This window comes from Rattus norvegicus, chromosome 1 (assembly GCF_036323735.1).
Source record: "Rattus norvegicus strain BN/NHsdMcwi chromosome 1, GRCr8, whole genome shotgun sequence".
NCBI classification, from domain to species: Eukaryota; Metazoa; Chordata; class Mammalia; order Rodentia; family Muridae; genus Rattus; species Rattus norvegicus.
Window position 1 is genome coordinate 193,921,989 of NC_086019.1, and position 18,192 is coordinate 193,940,180.

The window sequence follows — 18,192 nt, forward strand, 5'->3', positions numbered from 1 at the left end:
CTTATCTATCTAAATTCTATTTTTAAAGTAGATTATTGTTTTTCTTTCATCACACTATTGTTGCCATTTAAAAGCCAAGAACATCTTGTGGCTCCAGAAAATCAGGGTTTGCTCAGAAGTATTACTTATGTTTACCTAAAATTACACACAATGCATTGAAGTGTGTGTGTATGTGTGTGCATGTGTTTCTGTAGAGTAGAGGAGAGGGAGAGAGAGAGAGAGAGAGAGAGAGAGAGAGAGAGAGAGAGAATTTCTTAAAGGAAGAAACCATCTAACAACCATTTCAGTTTTTGGTCAGAGACATCCAAATGACTCCCAGAACAATATGAGCTATTGTAATTGTCCTTGGTTGCCACCCAGAGGTTGAAGAAAAGCACCTATTGCTGAAGGCGTCGTGTACTTGGCACACAGAACCCAGAAGATTCTAGCTAGATCTCATCAAAAGCATCCTCTCTGAGGGGCAGCTTTCACAGTACCAGAAGGTGTTGTGCAAGCTACCAAAGGAGAGAAGCAACCAACAGGCCTACACAACTGTGGTGCCTGTAAACCACAGCAGTGACCAGCCTGCCAAGGGGAGAGCAAAAGGTATGACAGAGGCCCTCAGAACCTGAGAGTAGCCAATGGCTGTCTGGCCTTAAGGCCCGCTCAAAAGGAGGAGGATCACGCCTGGTACTAGAACAGTAGCCAATGACTCACAGACGGTGACGTAATGGATATTAGAGAAGTGCCCACATCTGACGGTAGACCAATATAACACCTAACTGCATTTTAATACTTATCCTTATGACCAATGATAAATATAGTTCCCACCCCTCACCAAAGAAGCTTCTCTTCGAAGTAGATGTTAACAGCCACAGAAAACCACCGCTGTCCAAAATACAGAGAGTAGCTGATGGCGGGTGCCCACAGGTCCATCTACAACACAACTCCTGCTGCACCTAAGGCTTAGAGAACCATCTCAGAAGAAAGGTCAGAAACAATTGTAAGAACCAAGAAACAGAAAGTCTGCTGAACACTTGTGTCTTCTAAAAAAAAACGACATGTAAGCCATGCCCACAACAATGTAACGACCTAAATCAGACCCAAATGATGACAACATTAATACACAAAGCTAACGTGGGAGAGGGGAGTCTCAGGGGCCTCTTCCCTGGATAGGGGCTATGGACAAGTGACTATGAGAGTGGGAGAATTAGTCATCTGCATGGATGCGCCCCTAATTGGTTATCCAATTCCAAATGGCCATCACCGAAATCGTACACATACGTACATGTGGGCCAAGAAGGTTGTACTTAAATGTTGGTGAATATATATGCTTGTGTGTACATATCTATATACTGTATAAATACTAATTAAAGAAAAAGCAGCCGTGGATTTGAGAGGGAGTTGGGGAGAGAGGGATTGGAGAGGGGAAAGGGAAGGAGAAGGAGGAAATAATGTAAATATATTTAAAGACAAATTTTAAGATTATTTTTTAAAGTGGTGAGACTGTTTAAGAAGCAGGACATCCAGACTGCAGGAGCTCATAACAGCTAATATTCAAGGGAGCAACTTGAACCACAAAGTAATGACAATTCTGGGCCATAACTCATCCAATAAAATAACTATCCTTGGGTTCACATTGCCTTATTGATGTTCATACGTATAATTGTTATTAGATCTTCCTTGAAATTTCATTAGAAAAATGTAGAGAGGAAGGGGGGATCAAGAAACTCATGCTAACAGTGGGCAATGTCTACAGTAATAATTTTTGCAGATCCTCTCTTGTAGGTGGTAAATTAGTGAAGAAAACTTAGAAGAGAAACAGAATTTGCTTAGTATCATGTTGTCTCCCGAAACATCTACTGACCACAAGAGAAAGAATAGTGCTTCCACAGCAGAGAAAACTGGCAGACATTTTAACCATGAGATCAAGGTCAAGTTCAGGCCTAACATTTGTCAGTAACCCAGAGGGGTACACGGAACCATTGCTGTAATAGTCTTGGAGAAGAGTGTCACCCTTCTGCACCATAAGAAGCTGTCAAACAAGCCTGAAGACTGTCTCAAAAACAGCTGACTGTTTTCAAAACTGTCAAGACCACCAGGTATGATGCTGCACACCTCTAACCCTGGCTCTCAGGAGGCAGAGGCAAGAGGACATCAACTTTGAAAGGAATAGGAGGGAGAGGTGGGGAGAGGAGAAGACAGAAGATAGGAGAAAGGAAGGAAGCAGGGCGTAGAGGAGAAGGGAAGGGACCATTACCATTTGACAAATATTCAGGGAAAGTAACTGAGGGTAATGTATACTCCTTCTAAGGAAAACTATCAGAACAGAATTCAAGTTTACACTTTGCCAATGAACACTTCCTATCCTCTTCTGATCATTATACAGAGTGTATATAATTTGCTAACTTTAGGAGACAGTACATGAGGGATATGTCAAACTTCTGTACAATTTAGCAACTTTTCAGAAAGCCTAAAATCAGTCTTAAAAAATTAAAATACCCTTGGAGCCATTGTGACAGTTGTCTGGGCTTCTCCAAGCCCAAGTTAGCTTGCCTGAGAGACAGCCAGGGTAATTCTCCATGCTGGCTCTCGTTCCAGTGAGTGTCTCTTTAGGGAGTGGGATCCATGAGACCCCCAGACCACATTCTGACCCTGCCAGTTTTCTGACAATCCAGCTCTTAGGAGCCGCTGTGTCTTCTGGCCAGCACATCCATTGAGGACAGTGTCTGAGCTGAATGCTTCCTTGGAGACAATGTCAGCACTGTCTCAGGCTGAATGCAGAAAGCGTGAGCCAAGTAATCCCAGAGATCTTCAACAACAAACACATCGCCTTCATTTTGATCACATTCATCCTGATTCATTTCACAGAACTTCAAGGGAAAAGCAGGCAGGACTCAGACGCACAAGGTCTGTCTGTCTGTCTGTCTGTCTGTCTGTCTATCTGTCTGTCTGTCTGTCTGTAGCCTTGCATCCAGCTGTGTCTACCCAGCAAGTCCAATGCCATGGCTCTCATCCTTCATGAATGGAGAGCCCGTGTTATCACTTTCCATTCTCTATCTCTTTAAGGGTTGATTTTTTTTTCAGAAAACACACACATCTGAGTCCACAGTATATCTCCCAAGGGTATAAAGTGGTAGCCACTCATGTAGCCAGTGATTTAATGACAATTGCACACAGCCACGTTAGAAACAGTGCCAAGTGCCACTGCCTAGAAATTAAGCAATCTCCTGTAGTTTCTGAGTTGTATTCCTGAAATTAAACATGTATTTCTCTTCACGAGATATGTGCCTCTGCTGCTATTGGGAACTGAATGGGTGGAGGGGGGGTCCTTCCTGATGAGACTACCTCCTTATTGTGTGGGGGTATGTATGTGCATGCATGCAGGTATGTGTGCATGGATGTGCTCTTGTGAGGGCATCATGTGAAGGCCAGAGGACAACCCCAGAGGACATCTCAGATGTCATTCACTTATTGTTTTTAAACAGGTTCTTTCTCTGGTCTGAAAATTACCAAGCAGGTTAGCCTGGCTAACCAGAAGCACCCAGAGATTTGCCTGTCTCCAGCACTGGAGTTACAAGAGTGTGCCACCACACTTGGCTTATTTTCCATGTATTCTGATGGTAGGATTCAGGTCCTTATGCTTGCAAAACCTTCCCCAGCTGGGCCATCTCCCCAGCCTCCTGACTCCTATCTCAACCAACCTGTTCCTTCATCCTAGTTTGAGAGGAACTTCAAGAGAAATTTCAGACTTGGTCCCTAGCTGGAAAGAGCTTAGAGTCTTGTATAAGCTGCGATGGTCATCTTTAAGTAGTTATCTCTGAAAGAAACTTTTACTATGCAACATCCCAAGTTACTGAAATCCAGGAAAAGAGAACAAGAGTCAGAAAAACTTTAGGTGTGAGTGAGTTCTTACATCCATGTGTAGGTTCATTGACCAGGCCACATGGTGCTCAAAGTAACTCTGTACGAAACAGACAGAAAAAGGAAAAACTGGCAGGTAAGTGTACTCCAGATATTTGGAGATAAAGTCAGAAAAATTAAATTGAAAAATAGCTAAATTGGCAGGATGTGTTTAGCTAATCTACAAACTCAACCACACATCCACCCAGGCAAACTCAAGACCACTACAACGTATGCTCAGGGCTACACATCTCTTAAGGTCCCAAATCTCAACCCATTTAAGATTCTGTACCTCGGGGAGAAGTATTATTTAATCCTACACATGAATAAGACTTGCAGCTAAGAAGATCACCCACATGGTGGTTAGTGAAAAGAAAATTATACGAATTCTAGGTTTAAAAATATAAAATTAAAAGAGTTAGCCCCAAAAGCCACAAACTCAGGGCTAAGCCCTGCCGCCAGGAATAGCAGGCCATAAAGATAAAGAAAAGGAATGCAAGAACCAGCTCAGGCTATCGAGGACTGACCCATAAACCATCCAAAGACGTCCCCCCAGCTTACTCAGAGTCATACTTTAACCAGATGTCCTCCAGACCCTGATAAGCCCCTACTTGTGCTTTTCAGCCATTGTGTCCTGCAGAGAGCATTCCAAGAAACCGGGCAGCCCAAGCCTAACCAGAGGTGTTTCAAATACAAATGCTCCATCAGTTTTGACAAACGTTTAAAAATAATGAGGACCTGAAGACCCTACCCTTCTCCTGATTTAGTAGCTCTGTTCCAGGAACCAGGGGGCCATAAAACCTTCTGGCGTCCCCTTATCTCCTGGAGCCATAAAACAATCTTGTAACTTGTGGTACATTCCCCTTTGACATCCCCCATCCCCTGGTGCTCACAGCCTCTGCCTTTAAATACTCTTTTTCCCAGCCTCTCGGGGCCGACACCTCTGTCTCCTGCGCGGGATATGTGTCGGCCCGGAGATCTCTGTAATAGGTCTCCGTAATAAACCTCGCCTTTGCTTATTACATCCAAAATGGTCTCTCTGTGTCTGGGGTCCGCGATTTCCCAAGACTTGAGTAAGGGTCTCTCTGCGTGGGATCTTTCATATTTATGGGGGCTCGTCCGGGATCTGTGCGACTACCCCAGACTCCGAAGACCCCTTGGAGGTGAGTTGGATGTTTGTCTGAGTGTTTCTGTGTGAGCGGCGCCGCAATTGTCAGTCTGTGTCTGTCTCTGTTTTGGTTCCACCGTGTGTGTATATATGTGTGTCTTAGTACTGGTCAGTGTTAAGAGGGCAGATGGGTATTCCTGCCCTGTGGTAAGAGGGTGGATGTGTATTCCTGCCCTGTAGGAGAGTGGATGTGTATCCCCACTCAGTGCAGCTGCCTTTGTGGTCCGTGAGGACCCCCTGGCTGCGGAAGGGGGGACGCCCCGGGCCCGCAAGGCTGCAGCCCCTGGAAGACGTTCCACGGGCGGAGAACAGTCGGGAGAGCCCGGCTATGGACAGTCAGGAGGACCTGACTCTGGTTTTCTGGAACAAAGGAGATGGAATGCTCCTTTTACCTAGGCGGGAGTGGACGAGGAATCCCACTCCGTCAGAGGTCGAGTTCGGCTGCCTATTTAAATATAGGCACGGACAAGTGTGCTTAGTCGTTAGGACAAGAGGACACTCTGGAATCCTGTTGGGAGGTGGAATCAGATGGTCCATCTCATCCCAAAAGCAGCTAAGGTTAAGCTGCAGTTTGGGCCACGTACTGAAGGTACCAGGCATCTGTGAAAGTTGGTTATAAGATGCTTTGTCTTGATATTGTTTGTCTGGCTTGTTTTCTGTGGTATTGTCAAGTGTCTTTTTGGCTTTTGTTTCGTTTTTAAATTTAGACTGACGACTGTGTTTAAAATCTTGGACTGACGACTGTGTTTAAAATCTTGGACTGATGACTGTGTTTGAAATCATGAAACTGTTTGCTTTGTTCGTCAAAGAGTTTTACTTGGTCCTCTTGGTGCTTAAGTTAAGAGTTAAAAATAATTTGCTTGAAAAAAATTGTTTTCTGCCAGGGAGTTTTGTCTTTCTCTCTTGAGCCTCCTCTCCAAGGAGAGAGGCGCCACCCTTTACTCCCCTTGATCAGCCTAGCTGCTGTTAACAGTTGTGTAAACAGACATTAACAAAAACCTTGAGGACAAAACTGCTCATAAATAAAAAAGTTCCCCAGATTAGGCCTCCGGTATGAAACAAGTATAGTGAGTAAGAAACTTAATTTTATGGACCCCGCTCTAGTGGCAGTGTGTTGGTTGATAGCCAACGTTAATTTTTAAAACATAGTGTTTTATCTGTGCTTGTGCTCGCAGCACACAGTAGGGGGGAGCGAAATTAGCTGCGGAGCTGCTGCAGCGAGCATGGGGACTTCTCAAGTCTCACCCAATTTTTCTGGCTCTTCAGGAGCTGTTTAAAAGGAAAAGGCTTAAGGTAAAAAGAAACACTATAAAAAGATTTCTTAGTAAATTACTACACCTTGGTTTGCGATCTCTGGGAATCTCATGGTGGACAGCTGAGATAAGCTGGAAAAGGATTTAAATTTTGCTTAGAAACAAAGAATCTTAAAGGTGGAGTTTCAGCCGGTATGACACTTAGTGCATAGCTGCCTAAAAGATCAGAAATGCTGTCAACAGGCTATAAAAAAGGGACAGGCTGTGTTAAAAATGCTACATAAAGAATAATCTAAAAAGGCTGAGAGTGAGGTGGGAGAGGACTCTAAGAAAAACAAGAACAAGAAAGGAATTTCTGCTTTTAGTGACCAGACCTTCAACTCTTGCTCACAGAAAGAGGGTGCTCATTAAGAGAAGTTCTTTAAGGAGCCTGCCTTATCTGCTGGCCCTATTCCAAGAGAGGAGCCAGTCTCCAGCATTAAATTACTTTTCTCACTGGTCATCATTAGCATGGAGAATGCCTTTGATCCTATCCCCACAGCAGCCAGTTCCTGCCCCTGTGGTAGAAATGTCCCAGGTTGGGGGGCAGAGAAGCCCCTAAAATAGTTTCAAAGAATCTACAACAAACTGTAAAGAACTTTGTTTTGTTTTGCCAGTTTGAATTTAGAATTCAGGCTTTGGCTGTGGCCGAGGTCAGGATTAATGTTTTCGTTTCCATGGGCCCTTAGCCCACTGAGACAGTTTGGTAAAGGACTACTACTACAGTCCTGATATTCAGAGACATGGAGAGAGCTATAGTTTTTTTTTATTAAAGGTTGGTACTATAGTATTAACAATCTCTTTATTAGATATAAGAGACAAGAAGCCCCAGGTGAACTGGTTACAATTCTTTTGTCAGCTGCTTAGTATCTAACACTCAGGTTCTATCGTCTCTCCATCCTTTTATTATTAGTTGTTACTGAAAGCCTAGTGCCATTTAGAGGATGGGTCTCTTGAGCGATAAAACCACTGAGCTGACACTAAAGGAAAGTACTCCTTAAGGGAAAATCTAAGTCCAGAGAGACAGCCGGTAGCAGATAGGCTGCCCCTCTGCTCACTTTTCTGTTTCACAGACACAAGGTCTTTTTGTCCCAAGAAAGCCTCCTGGCTTAGCTGTGTGACTAAATGCTATTTGCCCTCTTCAGTGGACCTCTATTCTCAAGATTCCCTTGTTTTCTCACCATCCCATTTGAGATGCTTGTTAGTAACTGTTACAGGTCTTCTTTACCACCGAGGAAAGACGGAATCCTACTAGAGGCCAGAAAAAGTGTTCCAGAGATGGATAGAAGGCCCTCACTTCTGCCTGCTCTCTTCAGACGCCTAAAGGTAGGGAGTGCCAGGTCTGCTGCCAGGCTCCAAGGGTGGGTCTCTGAGGGGCTAGAAAATGCCCCACCAATCTGGCTAAGATAAAGAAAGGATATGAAAAAAAAAGTTACAAAAATTTGAAGGGTTAAGTTAAGTTGCTGAGAGTTAGTGTAAGTTACAGAGAAAGTAAGGTTAAAAAAAAAAGAGGTAAAAAGAACAGAAAGCTAGGGAAAAAAAGAGACAAAAAAAAGAAGTTAGAGAGCTAAAGAGAGATAAAAGACAAGAGAGGAACATATACTGGCCACAGTAGTTAGGGAACCTAGGAAGATAGTACCTGACAACAGAAGAGAATTCCTGGCTAAAGATCAGTGTGCCTAATACGAAGAAAAAGGACATTGGGTCAGGGACTGCCCCAGAAAGAACAAGAGGGGACACTGGAGAGCCTCTTGGTGCTGGCTATGCACAGAGATGGAAGGGAAGCCCGCCCAGTTGTTTTGTGGATACAGGGACCCAATGCTCTGTGCTCCTATGCTCCAGTGGGCCAGTATCCAAAGACCTTTGGTACAGGGGCCTACTGACAACAAACAATACTTATGGACTGCCCGAAGAACAGTGGACCTTGGCGTGGGCCGGGTAACCCACCCACTAATTCATGGTCATCCCTGACTGCCCCCATCCCTTGCTCATGAGAAAATTGCTCTCCAAATTGGCTTGCGTGGGCTGAAATGGCTGGATGAGGCCATGTGTATACATATCTATAGACTGTGTATGTGGAGCTTAAGACCTGTCTCAGTACACCAGTAACTGATGCTGGGAGTTGAATGGCTTAGTGCTTTTCTGCCTGAAACACACCGTTCCTGCCAGCCGGGCACTAACAATTATCACCCAATCCAGGACTTAAACTGTGATAGAGTGGCTGATAGAGTGTCCAAAGATGGGACCACTGGTCAGCTGCCATGGACTAGATTCTCCACCGGTTGGGGACAATCTGGTCACCTTGCTGCCCAATCCGGACCTGGAGCCACCACAGCACGAGTGTCAAACACTGACAGAAGCACATGGGTGGAGGAAAGACCTCTGCGACTGGCTGATTGATCCCTGCTGAAAGCCGAGGACCTTGTCCACAGACAGGAACAGTTCTCTTCATGAATGAAGGTCAGAGACAAGTGGGTGCTGCCATGGTGGACAACACAATGTCATCTAGAATGGCTGAACCTCTACCCCCCCAGCACATCAGCGCCACAGATGCCTTTGCCATCTCTTGGATGCCCTGATGAAGCCAACAACTGTGAGTACTATTCATTGCCCAGGAAAACAGGAGGGAAGAGATTCAGTGACATGGGGCAGTGACAAAACAGATAAAGTGGCTCGGGAAATGGCTATACAGGAGCCTATCCTGGTTACAGGCCTGCAAGAGACAGCCACTGAGAACTAGGATTAGACTAAGGGATGGCCTCACTTAGAAAAGGCCCAAGTTGTTTAAAAGATAAAAAGACAATGACACACTTGAGGGGAAGGCTATACTCCCCAGAAAACAAAGAAAAGACTCACTTTGCCAAATACAGAAATGGACTCATTTAGGAGATAAAAAGTTTGTCCAAGTAGTTAAGGTATATGTAATAGACTTTAAGATTTTAGCCAAGAGAGACAGTAAAAAATATAAGATACGTCAGTAAACAAATGCTTAACAAACAAACAAGACAAAGAGACCTAGAGAGTTTAATAAAAAGTCAAAGTGAACTTCACTGAGATAAAACCAGAAAAATATAATCACAAGTATCTCCTAGTGCTTGTAGATACTTTTTCAGGAATAGATAGAAGCTTTCCTCACCAAACGAGAGACGGCCTCTACAATCATCAAGAAGATACTGAAAGAAATCTTCCCCAGGTCTGGAATGCCCAAGGTAATCTGGTCAGACAACGGTCCTACTTTCGTTGCCAAGGTAAGCCAGGGTGTGGCCAAGTATTTAGAGGTCGATTAAAAATTACATTGTATTTACAGACCTCAAAGCTCAATTCAGGTAGAGTAAAAGACTTTTTAGCTGACCTCCAAGAATACCTAACTTCCCTCTCAGAGGTAGTCCTTCAAAATAAGAAAAGATCAGACCTGATATTCCTTAAAGAAGGAATCTGTGTGCTACACTGAAAGAAAAATGTTGCTTCTATACAGACCATTCAGGAGTAATTAAAGACTCCATAAATAAACTTAAAAAAAAGGTTAGACAAAAGACAGACAGACAGAAAAACACATCAGAGATAGTTCGAGAGCTAGTTTAGTAGATCTCCCTGGATGACTACCCTACTCTCTGCTACAGCTGGGCCATTATTAATAATTTTCTTGGTTTTAGTTTTTGGCTCCTGCGTGACAAACAGGTTAATTGCTTTTGTTAAAAATTGAGTGGGTGCTGTGCGGTTGATGGTCCTGAGACAACAGTACCAGTCAGTTAGGACAACTGGTGAGACCAAATAAGACTTGATATCAAAATTCTAAGATTAGAATTATTTAGTAGGAGAAGACGGGAATGAAAAGAAAATTATACGAATTCTAGGTTTAAAAATATAAAATTAAAAGAGTTAGCCCCAAAAGCCACAAACTCAGGGCTAAGCCCTGCCGCCAGGAATAGCAGGCCATAAAGATAAAGAAAAGGAATGCAAGAACCAGCTCAGGCTATCGAGGACTGACCCATAAACCATCCAAAGACGTCCCCCCAGCTTACTCAGAGTCATACTTTAACCAGATGTCCTCCAGACCCTGATAAGCCCCTACTTGTGCTTTTCAGCCATTGTGTCCTGCAGAGAGCATTCCAAGAAACCGGGCAGCCCAAGCCTAACCAGAGGTGTTTCAAATACAAATGCTCCATCAGTTTTGACAAACGTTTAAAAATAATGAGGACCTGAAGACCCTACCCTTCTCCTGATTTAGTAGCTCTGTTCCAGGAACCAGGGGGCCATAAAACCTTCTGGCGTCCCCTTATCTCCTGGAGCCATAAAACAATCTTGTAACTTGTGGTACATTCCCCTTTGACATCCCCCATCCCCTGGTGCTCACAGCCTCTGCCTTTAAATACTCTTTTTCCCAGCCTCTCGGGGCCGACACCTCTGTCTCCTGCGCGGGATATGTGTCGGCCCGGAGATCTCTGTAATAGGTCTCCGTAATAAACCTCGCCTTTGCTTATTACATCCAAAATGGTCTCTCTGTGTCTGGGGTCCGCGATTTCCCAAGACTTGAGTAAGGGTCTCTCTGCGTGGGATCTTTCAGTTAGCAGCCATCTGTAAAAGTCCAGTTCAAGAAGGTCCGATACCAACTTCTGGTCTCTTTTAGGTACCAGGCATGCATGCAGGTAAAATACACACTCACATAAATCAAAACATTTTTTAAAAATAAAACAAAAACATTTTTAATGATCCAATCAGGCTTCCATATTGTTGATGTCTTTAAAAAAATCTCAGGGCTCACAGGCTAATGTCATTTTCCTCCATTGCTTTTAGAAAGAAGAAATTATGCCAAAAAGGAAAACCTGTCATTTTTCATGGATCCTGGGTCCCCTTTGTCTCCTCCTTGACAAGCGTAGACTTATTGTCCCAGCAATCAACTATTGATTGAACACCAGCTATGGTTCTTGCAATCTCAGCTTCTAGGCCAGAGCTCAATGAATCACAGATATTTAATAATGTTAAACAAAGTGGTTGCATGGGGCTTTACGCTTGACCACATTTAACATGATATGAGATATGAAAATGTGGCGAAGGTGTCCTTTTTAGATCCTATATGTTTGTGAAGCCATCTATTAATGAGACAAAGAGCTTTTAAAGTAGAAAGTTTATCCTGGAGGCAAAACTGTGTGTCATTATTCTTCGTGGAAGTCATACAGCCATGCATCTAGCTGCCAAGAGAGTGTCTGAGAGTGTTCACTGCAAAATGACACAAGGACACCCACTGATATCCACACCACAGTTCATGCTGTGGATCACTTTGCTTAGCATAGACCATTAAAGTAAGCCTGACGTAGAAGATGTTGCACAGCCTTGGTGGCTGGTAACAGGTCTCCCTCACTGAAAGTTCCTCTAGCTAGCCCGTAGGTACTACATCTTTATTATCAGGGGACCCATCTGTGAAGTCTGGGCGCTGTACCCTCAAAAGTATGATATGTGATGGTTAATATGAATTGTCAACTTGACAGTGTCTAATCATTGAAGAGACATATGGGCATTGCTAGAATAGGTTAACCAAGGCAGAAAGATCCACCCCAAATATGAGTGATGCTAGGCTGTGGATGGAGGGCCTGGGATGAATAAAAAGGACGGCCACCATTTTTCACTTTATTTTCTGACTGTGGATATCACGTGATCAACTGTCTCAAGCTCCTGACACCATGATGGACCGTACCTTCCAACTGGGAGCCGAAGTGAACCTCTCCTCCCTGGGGTTGTTCTTGCAGGTGTTTTGGCACAGTAACAAAGTGAGTAGCTAATGGGGATAATAATTAGAAACTGAGTCAAATGGGATGAGCCCTGCCCACACAAAATAGCCAAGTCTGTACCATTCACATTGCCCACGGCTGCCTCCCCTGAGACTCCTCATCTGAGAACATTATGCTTGTGTAGCCCTGTTGGCTTGGCTCATGCCTCACTTCTAAGAGCTGCACGTGATTCCTCTCCAGGTCTCTAGCATATCTAACACCTCCCTTTCTTCCTATCTCTGTCACCACCCTACTCCACACCACCATGGCACCCAGCCTGAATTAAGCATGAGAGTGTCTTCCCCTCGCCATGCCTGGGGAACATGTGGAACACAATTTGGGTTAGTAATGTATAAGAAAGCACTTGCTGAGAGCTTCAGAGGGACTATCACACTCCCAAGAAGAGATAGGCTTTGCTTCAGCCTATCTTGTCACTTCTGGATGTCACACCTGCAGGCAAGTGTCCATGAGACAATGTAGCCTGAGAGCAAAGTCAATACTGTAAGCCAAGCAAAGCAAGGACAAAGAGAGGTAGGGTCCTCAGGATATTAACATGGAGTTAATTGCCTTAGGCTGTCTTATACCCAGACCTCCTGCCAGGTGAAATACTAAGTGGCCTTATCATTTAAATTAGTTTTGCTTGGGAATTCCAGGTCCGGGAGCCCAGTGCATTCTGACTGACTCCGCCCCAGAAGTGTGTCTCAATTCAACTTCTGGCTCTCTTCAAATGGTTCTTCAAGCATTTAGAAAGCAAAGTGAGCCCTTTGTGGGAAGAAATCTCCTGATGCCATTGCCCTCATAAACTTCTCAGCAACCTCCCTTTCCTCTTGAAAAGCTGATACTCCTAAACACAACTTAACCCCAGTGTAGTGGTCACACGATGCTGTGTAACAAATTATTCACAAGTTTCTGCAGCATAAAACACCAATCCTTTGATATCTTGCAGTTCCCAGGAGCCAAGGACTCTGGGGCCAGGCACTCTGCTTTTGACATGGGATCACTCTTGATGCTGTCGGGGATTTGACTGGAGATGCAAGGTCTGTTTCTAACATCGAATTCCGAAATGTTGGTGAGTGAGAGATCTTAGCTGTGTGGACTTTTTCACAGGGTTGCTTGGTTTCGTTACCTCATGTCCGCTGGTTCCTGCCAGAGCAATCGATCCAAAAAGGAAAAAATTGGAGTGTCCCTACACTCGGAACTGTCTAATCTCAAACACACATACCATTGCTTCCGGCACACTCTACTTACACAGTACAGGCTGCTCTCTTAGGGAAAGGGAAACAGGATTTACCTTTTGAGGGACGATCATCAAAAGCACAGAGTAGTTACGCAGAGTCATGCACATTTACAATCCCGGGACTTCGGTGAGTGAAGACAGCGGGATGGTTGGGGCTTGCTGGCTGCCAGCCTACCTCCGGGTTCAGGGAGAGACCTGTCTCAGAGGAATATGATGACGAGTGATAGAGCAGGACACTTGGCATCTTCCTCTGGAGTCTGAGCATGGGTGGGTACACACTCCTGTGCACATGCACATATACCACATATATACTCAAATACACACACACAATGAATACATCCATACACATAAAAATAATTTTTAAAGAATTTAAAAATTATCAAGATTGAAAACAGCACAGGTTTTGCACATCCTGTTTCACGCCTACTTTCAGAGAGCCCTGATCCCCTTTTTTTCCCTTGGATAACACTATGGCCGGCCCGTTGGTCCCCTTGAATCCAAGTACTTGCACCTTTGAGCCCTTTGTTGCTCCTCTGTTTGTGATGCTTTTTCTAATTCCTTGGCTGGCTGGAATATTTTCAACCTCTAGCTCTCTGATCTAATGTCATCTCCTCGGAGAAGGCCACCCGGACCACCCCGTCCACGTCAGATTTCCTTCTCTCCACTATTTCCCATGGTTTTCACACCATTTGCCCTTACCTGAAAGATGCTATATAGGAGATGGTGGTTCTGCTTATCCCCAGAATTGTATCCCCAGAGTCTAGGGAGGAATTTAACACAGGCAGACACTAATAGACTCTTGTAGAGTGAATGAATGAAAAAAGAATGACAGTCAGCATTCAGAGTACACATGAAGAGGTGCTAGTTGTACAGAGCATGTAAGCCCACAACAGGAAACCCCCAGGAAGGGCTTCCCTGGCTCATGGTGAGTGGAAGTGGGAGCAAGAGAAACAAGAGGGAGGTAGACTCCTCAGCCTCTGCCTCCACAGCAGATAAACAGAGTGAGGCTGACAGAAGTTCAGAAGCAGATTCACCTCCCAGTAGGTGTTAGTCCCCGAGACATGGGGACAGGAAGCTACTTGGGGATGAGTTTTTGACATGCAGAGCTCTTGCTCACACCACCCTTCTCAGTTCAGCCCCATCTCCATGCACACATGTGGACTCATGCACGACTCTGCACTATGTAGCAGGGCTGTGATGGAAATGGTCCATTGGTGGCATTCGGCCACAGGACTATAAGGTCAAAAGTCAAAGAGGCAGTGTTAGGGGAGCATAATGGGACAGCATATTCCTTGAGGGGGTTGCCTTTCACTGGGCAATGCTGGCAAGAGAGAATCTAAAGACTTCTTTGAATGATCAAGGACTCCATTATCCTCTCCATTATCCAGGAGCTGTGATTTCTCCTGGTTCCACGGCACGGTACCATGGAACGGATGCAGAGAGATAGAAGGCGCACTATGGATCAATAATTCTACCTCCTTGCTGGAGTGGGAATCTCTCAGCCCAGAAACTGCAAAACGATCAAATGACCTCTTTTCCTGTCCCATCCCCAAACATGTACTGATAGATATTACTTCTCATTCCTTGATGGCTGTGCCACCAGCCAGTGTGGGGCTCGGCAAAGGACTCATGGTTGTAATGCATGGAGAAACATGGACTTCTGAAAAGATTGATTTTTTAACCACAGAGGCATAGTACATGTGCTAAATCAAACTGAAGGCGCTGGCTCCCCATGAGGTCTTAGCTCAAATATTAATCACCAGAGTGGTAAACAGTCTGAGCCCGGGCTACCGTGCTGACAGAAAGACCAGACATAGGAGAGCCAGGCAGCAGTGAGGCTCAGGGAACAGATGGCTCCTGACCCAGCACTGTGCCTAGCACTGTTTTCTTAAAATAACTACTTCATGATAACCTCTTATTCAAGTGAAATGGATTTCGTAGGTCTGTAACACAACTAGATACGGAATTTTAAAACTTAGCTAAATAGTGTGCTTCATGTAGAAAATACATACAGAGAAAAATTTAGATAATTTAGGGATTTTTAACTTAATTTTTCACTTACATTGTATGTATGTGAATGCATACACACATGCCATGGTGTGCAGGTCGGAGGATAACTTGTAGGTCGGTTCTGATTTTCGTCTTTCACCATTGGGGTTCTAGGGACAGAACTAGACTGCCAGGCTCGCAGCAAGTATTTCTTTCCAATAAGCCATCTTGCCCCATTTCAGTGCATAAGTGCTTGCTACACCTTCTCTCAAGATGGAGTAAATAACCAGAATCCTATATATAATTATTTTAAATATATTGGTGTGCCAATTAGTTTTTGTTAACATAAATTAGAATCTAACATAAACTAAGAAGAGAAAAACCTCCCCTGAGGAATGGCCTCCTTAGTTTGGCCTGTGGGCGTGTCTGTGGGGTGTTTTGTTGATTGAGGAAGGCTGTGTGAAGGCCCAGCTCACTGTGGGTGGGGCCATCCAGGGCAGTTGAGCAGGCCATGAGGAGCAAGACAGTGAGCAGCACTCCTCTATGGCCTCTGCTTCAATTCCTGCCTCCAGGTTCCTGCCCTCTATAAGTTCCGGCCTTGGCTTTCCCCAATGACAGACAATGACCTGCAAGCCAAGTAAAACCATTTCCTCCCTGAATCGTTTTAAGTCAATGTGTTTTATCACATGGGGGAAAAAAAAACTAATACAACTGGGATATGAGATGAATAGCTGTTGGTTCTTCTGTTTCATTTCTGTATTTAAAGCTAGCTGAGACGGGTTGAGGAGGGAGAGAGAGTATAATAACTTCATTTTCATAGCTATCGATAAGGACTCATGGGGATGTTGTTTGTCAAACTCAGACTCTGTAAACACTGTCACTGTGGATGACCTACGTTTCAGCTGTGGTGAGTGATGGAGGAAGATTCTGAATGAGACCATGTCCTGACACAGCCCATCATTGTGATTATCTGCCTTCCTTCAAAAGTTTATACATATTTAAAGCATGCACAAAATATTTTCCATCTATATGTAAAATAGAGTTATGGTTTGAATATGAAATGTTCGCCCAGGTTCATATGCTGACTGTTTGTCACCTCACCACAGCTGGTTGTGCTGTGTGGGAAGATTCTGGAAACTTTAAGAGCTGGGACCAAACCAGAAGAAGTGGGTCGTCACTGAGAGCGTGCCTCATAAAGTTCTGCCTGGTGTCTTGTTCTTTCCACGCTCTGCTTCCCGTCCTCCAGGAGAGCAGACTCCTCCCCTGTATCCTTTCACTACCATGATGCTCTGCCTGAACACGTGGAGTTGAGGCACAGCAAGCTAAGACCTCTGAAATCGTGAGCCAAAGCTTCTTGGTTATTTGACCAAAGGGATATCAAGTAAACTGGTGCCAGAAAAACAGGATTGTTACTCTGGTTAAATATGATTATGTGGTTCTTTAGCCTCTAGAACTAGTTTGTGGGAGGGTTTCAGGTGAGTTGGGAGATAAAGGTTAGTGAAGCTCTAAAAAGGCTATGATCAGAGCTTAATGGGAAGTTCTCGTCAGTGCTGAAGACCAGAAAGGTCTCCGAATGCAGACAGCGAAGGCTAGTATCACAAAGTTTCAAGTGGAAACAAGGTTTTTATCCAAAATTGGACTAGAGACCACTGTATTTGTTGTATGCAAGAAAGTCATTTGTCGCATGTTTCCACACCCAGAGATGAAGACTTTAAGTTGACTTGCTTTTAAAAGAGATGAAGTGTGGGGCTGAAGGGCTGGCTCAGCAGTTAATTGCATATTCTGCTCTTCCGGAGGACCTGAGTTCAGTTCCCAGCACCCATGGCAAGTGGCTCACAATTGCCTAGAACTCTAGCTCCAGGGGATCCAATCCCCCTTCTGGTCTCTAGGTGTCTGAGCATATATTTAATAGCCACACACAGACACGCAACAAGGACATATAATTAAAAATAAAATAAATCTTAAAGAGAAACATCTTAAAAATATTGTATCTTTTATGTGTATGAGTATTTTTGTCTGAACGGACATCTGTGTGCCATGTGCATGCCTGATGCCCACAGAAGCTGGAAGAGGGTATGGAGCCCCCTGAGTGGAGTTGGATAAAAGCCATACTGTGCGTGTGGGCAATTGAACCTGGGTCCTTTGGAAGAGCATCCAGTATTCTTAACTACAGTCTTTTCTTCGGCCCCAGTTGTAAACCTTAAGAGGCAGGTCATGGCAGACACCTAGGGCATGGCCTCCCTCTTAAAGGGGGGCATGCGGTGCTTACGAAGATGGTCGTAGGCCTCAACTGTGTAATTTTTCAAAGGTTGGTGCAAAAGAACACCCAACTCTTCTCAGTCACTCACTTCCTGCCTTGTGACTTCTCACACACATCCCTACCACGCGATCTCACTTGCAATGAGTCAATCCAGAATCCACCCCATGCTTTGAATCTGCCCGATTGTGGGCTTTCAGCTCTCAAACTGTGTGCTATAAAAAGCCTTTCTTCATAAAGTACTCTGCCCTGCGGATTTAATTACAGCAACAAGATATAGACTAGGGTGGTCCCTGGGGTTACAGCCACCCTCCAGAACACTCTTGGTCCAAGAGTGCTGCTCACTGATGACAGTGACAGCTCTTTCTCAACAGAACCCCTGGCTCACTTATGCCCATTGCCACACAGTGGAGAAGGTGTGAGCCCCCACAGTCAGAGCTGGTTCAGGCATTTCTCATACTCCTCCATTACACGCTTGGAAGAGGCCTTGCCTTCTCGGAACCTCAGCCTCTAGCCACACAGATGGGCCAGACAACAGACACGTTCTTCTCTCTGTGCATCTAACCTTACCTAGCAGCAATTGTTTCCGGGTCCCATGAAGA

The 18,192-nt window shown here is 44.6% G+C and overlaps 1 long non-coding RNA gene across 3 annotated transcripts; it reads left to right on the plus strand.

The window, feature by feature from the left end:
- The first annotated feature begins 4,234 nt into the window (after window positions 1-4,234).
- On the plus strand, window positions 4,235-16,061 carry LOC102555965 (uncharacterized). 3 transcript variants are annotated; one of them, XR_350774.3, is made up of 4 exons: window positions 4,235-7,668; window positions 11,137-12,107; window positions 13,054-13,144; window positions 14,733-16,061. It is a non-coding gene; the product is annotated as an uncharacterized LOC102555965 (long non-coding RNA). The 3 variants fall into 3 exon arrangements; XR_350775.4 differs by having other exon boundaries at window positions 4,236-9,590; window positions 13,054-13,176; XR_350776.5 differs by having other exon boundaries at window positions 4,236-9,590.
- Window positions 16,062-18,192: the final 2,131 nt, after the last annotated feature.